Raw genomic sequence first — 7,098 nt, 5'->3', positions numbered from 1 at the left:
AATAAGGAGGAGAAAGCAGCATGGCAGTCTTTTGTGGCAGTTACAAAGGACTTCCTTGGCAACAAAAAAAGCAGAAAACTATGAACTTCTGGTTCAAAGGATGCTGTTGGCTTTCTGCGACATTGGATGTAACAAGAGTGTTAAGATTCACTTCCTGAGCCCTGGCCGGTTGGCTCACTGGTAGAGCGTCGGCCTGGCGTGCAGGAGTCCTGGGTTTGATTCCCAGCCAGGGCACACAGGAGAGGCGCCCATCTGCTTCTCCACCCCTCCCCCTCTCCTTCCTCTCTGTCTCTCTCTTCCCCTCCCACAGCCCAGGCTCCATTGGAGCAAAGTTGGCCCGGGCGCTGAGGATGGCTCCATGGCCTCTGCCTCAGGCACTAGAATGGCCCTGGTTGCAACAGAGCAATGCCCCAGATGGGCAGAGCATCGCCCCCTGGTGGGCATGCCGGGTGGATCCCGGTCGGGCGCATGCGGGAGTCTGTCTGTCTGACTGCCTCCCCGTTTCCAACTTCAGAAAAAAAAAATTAATAATAATAACAAAAAAAGATTCACTTCTTGAACAGTCACCTTGGTAAGTTTCCCGAAAATCTTGGAGCTGTTAGTGATGAGCAGACTACTGCTGGAGCATCAAACGAGATTGTTCTCAACAAGTACACAAACGCAAGAGCTACAAACGCAAATTTTTTGCCTGAATAGAATTTAAAGAAGTTTTGCGCAAATTTTACGATTAAAATAAGTGTTTTAATATGTTCTATTTTGAAATTATAGACAAATTCTGATGCAATTATATCTTTTAGTGTATTAGTGTATTTACTGCATTATATAAATTATACATTTTCACAAAGATGATGCCCAAGAAGACATTCTACTTCATTATATTGAACTAAATGTTGAAAATTTTACAATTAGATGAAAACCTAAAATCTTGAATTGCAAAAAAGCCCTGTAGCTTATAGAGAAAAACTAATGTCAGATTTGAGATCAGCTCACTGGAATTAGGTAAGAACAAGTGTTTTTGTGGATGCAACAAACATTTTGTTCCCCAGTGTTACCTGTAGTATTAAAGTCACTTACAGACTGGGAGGAGGGGCTAGAGGCTAAGCAGGTAATAAAACATCAGTAGGTATTCAGTAAGTAATCTGTGGGTACACCAGAGAAGGGGTCAGAGAAGACCTGTCAGGAGAAGAGATGTCTAAGCTGAGTTCAGCTTTGTGAGGGGTGGGGTGGGATGGGGGGGTAAGAATGCTCCAGACAGAGGAAACAGCCTGTGCAGTGGCTAGTGTGTGGAATGGCAAGGTGACTGTGGTGGGGGCTTGCGACAGGTGAGAGAGGAGGAAGTGTCCCAGGACCTTGTATTTTAAGAAGTATGGATATTATTTTGAGAGTAATTTTATTTATTGTATTTAAGCTTTATCTTGCCTGTGGGGGTGCAGTGATAAAGCCTCGACCTGAAACAATGAGGTCACCGGTTCGAAACCCTAGGCTTGCCTGGTCAAGGCACACATGGGAGTTGATGTTTCCTGTTCCTCCCCCTTTCTCTCTCTCTTTTTCCTCTCTAAAATGAATAATAATAAAAAAAATAGAAAGCTTTATCTTGCATTGCATTTAGTATAATTCATTATTAACTTATCCAACACATCACTGTGGAGTATCTATAACTATTTTTTTTTTGTGCCTAATGTCATGAAATAGTGGTGAACAAAACAGACATATTTTTTTGTTTGTTTTTTTTGTCAGTGAGTTAACAGTTTGGTGGATAGAGAAGCCAATATAATAGCGAGAACAAAGGAATGCCTGACCTGTGGTTGTGCAGTGGATAGAGCATCAACCTGGATTGCTGAGGTCGCTGGTTTGAAACCCTGGGCTTGCCTGGTCAAGGCACATATGGGAGTCGATGCTTCCTATTCCTCTCCCCCTTCTCTCTCTCTCTCTCTCTCTCTCTCTCTCTCTCTCTCTCTATCTCTTCTCTAAAATGAATAATAAAAAAATTTGTATATACATCTATCTATATCTATATCATCTATATCTATATCTATATCTATATCTATATATCTATATCTGTACTGACTGTGGAAAGTACTATAGAAGATGCTGTGATAGAGAAAGATGGAGCAGGGTTAATAGGAAAGACAGACACAGAGGGTGAGCAAAATGCATGTGGTCTTCCAAACTCTCACCCTTGGCCAGGCATGGCTGGAGACACTGTGGGTTTGTGCTCCAGGAGGGTCCCACTCTACCCCACCTACTGCTCCATTTTAAGTAAGAGAAGTTGGGAGAAGACAGAAAACAACTGGCCAACCAATAAAATTAACATGAGGATAGTCCAGGGTGGGGGCAATGGCCTTGTTGGCAAGAGAAACATCCCAATCTCAGATGATAGCTGCAGGGGGGAGGGCCGTCTAGCGAACAAGGAAGCTCTTCGGGTCTCTAAAATGATTTTCAGTTGTTTTGACATGAGTAAGTAGGTGAATGGTGGTGATACTTAGAGAGATGAGGAACATTGAGGGAGAAAAGATTTGGGGGGTTGGACGAGCCCAAACCAAGAGTTCAGTGTTGGACATGTCAAGTCTGAGATCTCTGTAAATTACTTGTGTGAATATGTCAAGCGGGTCATAGGATATACGCATCTGGAGCTCATAAACTTAGTTCTGCCCTTTTCTGCTTTTCCTTATGTGCCAGGCTCCTGCTGGCATTTTAGACATGTACCAAGCTGGGTGGGATACAGGCAGACAAGCTGGCCCTTCTCATCCTCATTTCCCTGGGCTCCTCCAGCAATTGTATGAAGTTGGGAAACACATTCATTCATTTATTCTTCCCACAATCACACACTGAGCTTTAGCTATGTGCTGGTATTTTGCAGGGACTGAGAATGAAAAAGAAATAATAATAAATATTGGCATTTAAGAAAATTACACCAAATTGGGAAGATACACTGACAAATTGTTGAGATTTATGCACCTGAGATGTGTGTAACTTGCAAAATAAATGAATACTTCCACCTCCCTTCCTACTGGAGAGAGACCCCCCCCAAAAGAATGAATCTTATTAATTCCTTTTTGTTTTTTTATTAAGTGAGAGGTGGGGAGGCAGAGACAGACTCCCGCATATGCCCTGACCGAGATCCACCTGGCAAGCCCCCTTATAGGCTGATGCTCTGCCCATTTGGGCTGCTACTCTGTTGCTCAGCAACTGAGCTATTTTATCACCTGAGGTGAGGCCCCAGAGCCGTCCTCAGTGCCCAGGACCAACTTACTCAAACCAATTGAGCCATGGCTGGGGGAGGTGAAGAGAGAGAGAGAAGAGAGAAAAGAGGGAAGGGTGGAGAAGCAAATACACTTCTACTGTATGCCCTGACCAGGAATTGAACCCCAGACTTCCACATGCTGGGCCAATGCTCTACTGCTGAGCCAACTGGCCAGGGCCTTATTAATTCTTTATGAGTCCTTACAAGTGATAATTTCAAAGCTTTTGTTAGTCTTTGTGTCGCTAAGAGAGAAACTATTCAGTGTATATCTCAGCTTTGGACCAATAATTATTTCTGCATGCTTGAAGTTCAGGATGAGAGATGGGCTGGAATTGAATACTTTAGAGACACCAGGACATGGATGTCACAGAACCTATAGGCATGATCTGCATCATCATTGATGGGCTCATCTTGGGAGAACAATGTGATGTGGTAGTGAAGGATAGAGTACTTCCCCCAGAGAACACCAGCATTTAAGGTGAGGGCAGGGAGAGCGAGGACTATGGAGGAAGTACGAGAGTAGTCTGACATAAGGGCACCCCAAGAATGAAAGATCACAGATGCCAAAGGAGGAAGAGGAAGTAGTCTTAGTGTCAAATGATGTGGAGGAGCCATCTAACCCGATAGAGACTAAAATGTGCCTGCTGAATTTTGCGAAAGAAGATCCATTTCAGAGGAAGTAAATGTGGATGAATGGAGTGAACAGAACGAAAGGCAAGAATACAAACATTTTGTGTGTAATTTGTAAGGCAAGCATTGACAGAAATGTGAGAACTGAGGTGGTACTTAGAAAGCAAGGTAGGATTGAGAGAAGTAGTTTTTGTTTGAATTGGAGAGCCCTAGTGTGATTATATGTTGAGAGGAAAGAGCCAGGGAAGAGGGAGAGACTGAAAACCACAAGGACAGAGTGCAATAGAAGGAATTCCCATAGAAGTGAGAGAGCTGGTCCCCAGCACAGGTGACAAGATTTACATTGGATGGAACGTGGGACTCTTCACCCTTTGAGAAAGGGAACAAGTCAAGGATGGTTTTATGGTTATCAAGCCTCTTCGAGGGATGAAATCAACTCCCTTAACTCCACTTTCTTCACGAAGCCCTTGAAGAGCCATCCAAATGCTGAAGGCTCCTCTTGACTCCTCGAATGGTTGAGCCTTCACTGGGCTCTACTTCTAGTCTAGGCACCGCCTCCCTCTCATAAAACACACTCTGCTCGCTTGGCAGACACCCACACCCACCATCTGGTGGCCCATAAGAAAGGCCTCTACAACGAGAGCAGAGACAACAGGATTATAAACATACTTTATGTATTTAGAAGGTTTTCATAAATATTACGGAGGGGATGGTCCAGTGTTTGTATTGGTGGCGTAAGAACTTCTTTTAGTGGAATTTTAATCCAGAGAGTGAAAGGGAGAACAGAAAGACATGGCTGCTGATCTAACAGGTGGCAAGTAGGTGGCTGCTGGGTACTCGCGCTATTTCTGGAGTTTTAAGTTCATGGAGTTTGTTCATCTAATTCCAGGCAGCAGCACATACCCTAGGGACATAAGGATTATATCACAGCAACTTTGGCTAAGCCTCAAAATAAATTATACAGGGAGGAGGGAGTATCCACCCAGTGTACTCATTTGTAGAGTCACATTCGTCTCATTTCCTTTCTTGCCAGACAAGGAAACCAGACACTGAACTGAGTGTTTAGTAGTGTTTGGTCCTGGAGGTAAACTGCCTGAGTTCAAATTCTGCCTTGGTCATGTACCATCTGTGTAGCCGGGAGCATGGTAATGAACTTGCCTGTGCCGCCCCCGTTCATCTGTAAATGGGGCAGAGAGGACAATGCTTGTGACTGCCTCAAAGGGTTGTTGTCTCAAATAACTAAGGTAGTTCACGGAACAAGTTTGCATAGTGCCTGGAACACGTGAATGTTCAATAAACGTGAGCTGTCAATCTCGCTTATTTTTTTAAATGAATAGGTTTTACAACTAATCTACAGTAACGAGACTGAGCATCTACTGTGCACATATCCTTATTCTATGGGGGTGATGTGGGGAGCATAAATCACAAAGGAAGAGGGGAGGAACTGGAGAGATCAGGGAAGAATTCAAAAACTCTAGGTCTGGGACTGGAGGGGCGGGGAGAGGATGGCTAGGCAGGCCAGAGCGGATTCCAGGTGTGGGGCGTGAGCGCAGGCTTGGAGGGGAGGGGGGAGCACCCTGAGGGAAACAGCACTCATTCTCATGCTACTGGAGGGCGAGGAACCCAGGAAAGGAGCTGGCATGACGTGAGAAGAGGCTGGGGTTTGAGCCCGTTCATAAAATGACTTTTTGATGAAAATCTAATTAAATCATTTCCAGGGAAAACTTAATTCAAGTTCTACCTAAAATTTGATTATGAGATAGCTCTACACAGCCCACACCAATTCCTGCCACACCTTCAGTCCACTCTGGCATTTTCACTCGGTGTAAATTGATTCTTGGCTCTGCATTTCTGGTTATTGCACGGTTCTGTCCCCAAATTCCTAGAATGATGGTTGCTATAGTAACAAAATATTTCTAAAGGGCAAAAAAAAAAAAAAAGAAAAGAAAAAATAAAAAGAGAGAGAGAGAGAGCTAGTCAAGAATATAGATTCAAAGGCAAAACCCATGGCATTCAACCAAATAAATATCCATCAATGTGGCATGCTGTGAAGCTTTAATTACTATGCTCGAAGATCAAAGTGACATTGCTCAGGAGTGGAGACGCCAAATGAGGGAGGTCTTCCTTAAACAAGTGGTGACCAACTCCTTGAGCTCAGCCAAGTGTCCACCGTGTTTATCCACACAATCACCTGATGGTCCTTAAACACTTACATGAGCAGGAGAGTGTGGTATTGTGTTGTGCTACCTGCAGCACAAAGCTTACTGGGCGTTGTTCACAAAATGTACAAGGGTGTTGATGCCGCAGGAAGATGGCTCCAGGCAGGAGGCAGAGCCTTCTTATATAAGCGGTTCCAGAGAGGCTGCAGCTTGAGCCTGATGTCCTTAGCACTAAACCTAGAGCATCAGCTGGACATTTGTTAATATCTGCACTGTACCGTTGATCGCTTTCCAACTTAATTATATAACAGTCTAAAAAACTGGCCATATGCTCTACTCCAGACTCTAGGGAGAGGAGTGAGATGGGGCCAGAGGGTCTTTCCATCTATGTCTATTTTGGGGAAAATACTGACAAAAGAGTGGGTTGAGTAAAGGATAGAGATTGCTTTACTAGTCCATTGATTGGCAATTAGCAACGCTGGCCTCTGTGGTTCTATTTTTCAATATTGAATTCAGAATGAGGATAAACAATTTATTTCCTTAGCTCCTGTTGCTCTTTTTTCTTAATCACTTCTATTCACACCATCCAGTCACCCCTATGCCTGACTGTGGGGGTCGGGACCAACAGTCCTTCCTTCTTCACCTTGAGGATGCTCCACTGTTTTGGATTTTCAGAGGGAGAGAGGGGGGAGATTGGGGAAGCAGGAGACACTGGGAGGAGAGCTTGCATCGTGCTCCTGATCCATTTGCATTGGCTCAGAAACGAGAATTTAGAATGAAATCCTTTAAGGTCCTCTGCAGTCTAGCCTCAGTCTCTCCAGCTATCTCCCACTTCTCACCTTCCCAAACTTTTAACTCCTGATGTGCATACCTGACTCACTGTCCCAATGCAGAAATCACTGTAGATTAACTGCTCTAAAGCCATTATGAGTATCATTCACTTTTGCTGCTCCCCAATGTAGAGGTTGGGAAGCCAAACACATACACTTTCCCATTTCCATTGCAGGTATGGGGTCCCTGAGTGTCAGTTCTGGCCCATTAGGTAAGTGGAAATCTGCTGGGGAA

Source organism: Saccopteryx leptura, chromosome 1 (genome assembly GCF_036850995.1).
Source record: "Saccopteryx leptura isolate mSacLep1 chromosome 1, mSacLep1_pri_phased_curated, whole genome shotgun sequence".
Lineage (NCBI taxonomy): Eukaryota > Metazoa > Chordata > Mammalia > Chiroptera > Emballonuridae > Saccopteryx > Saccopteryx leptura.
Note: the sequence above shows the minus strand (reverse complement) of the source record.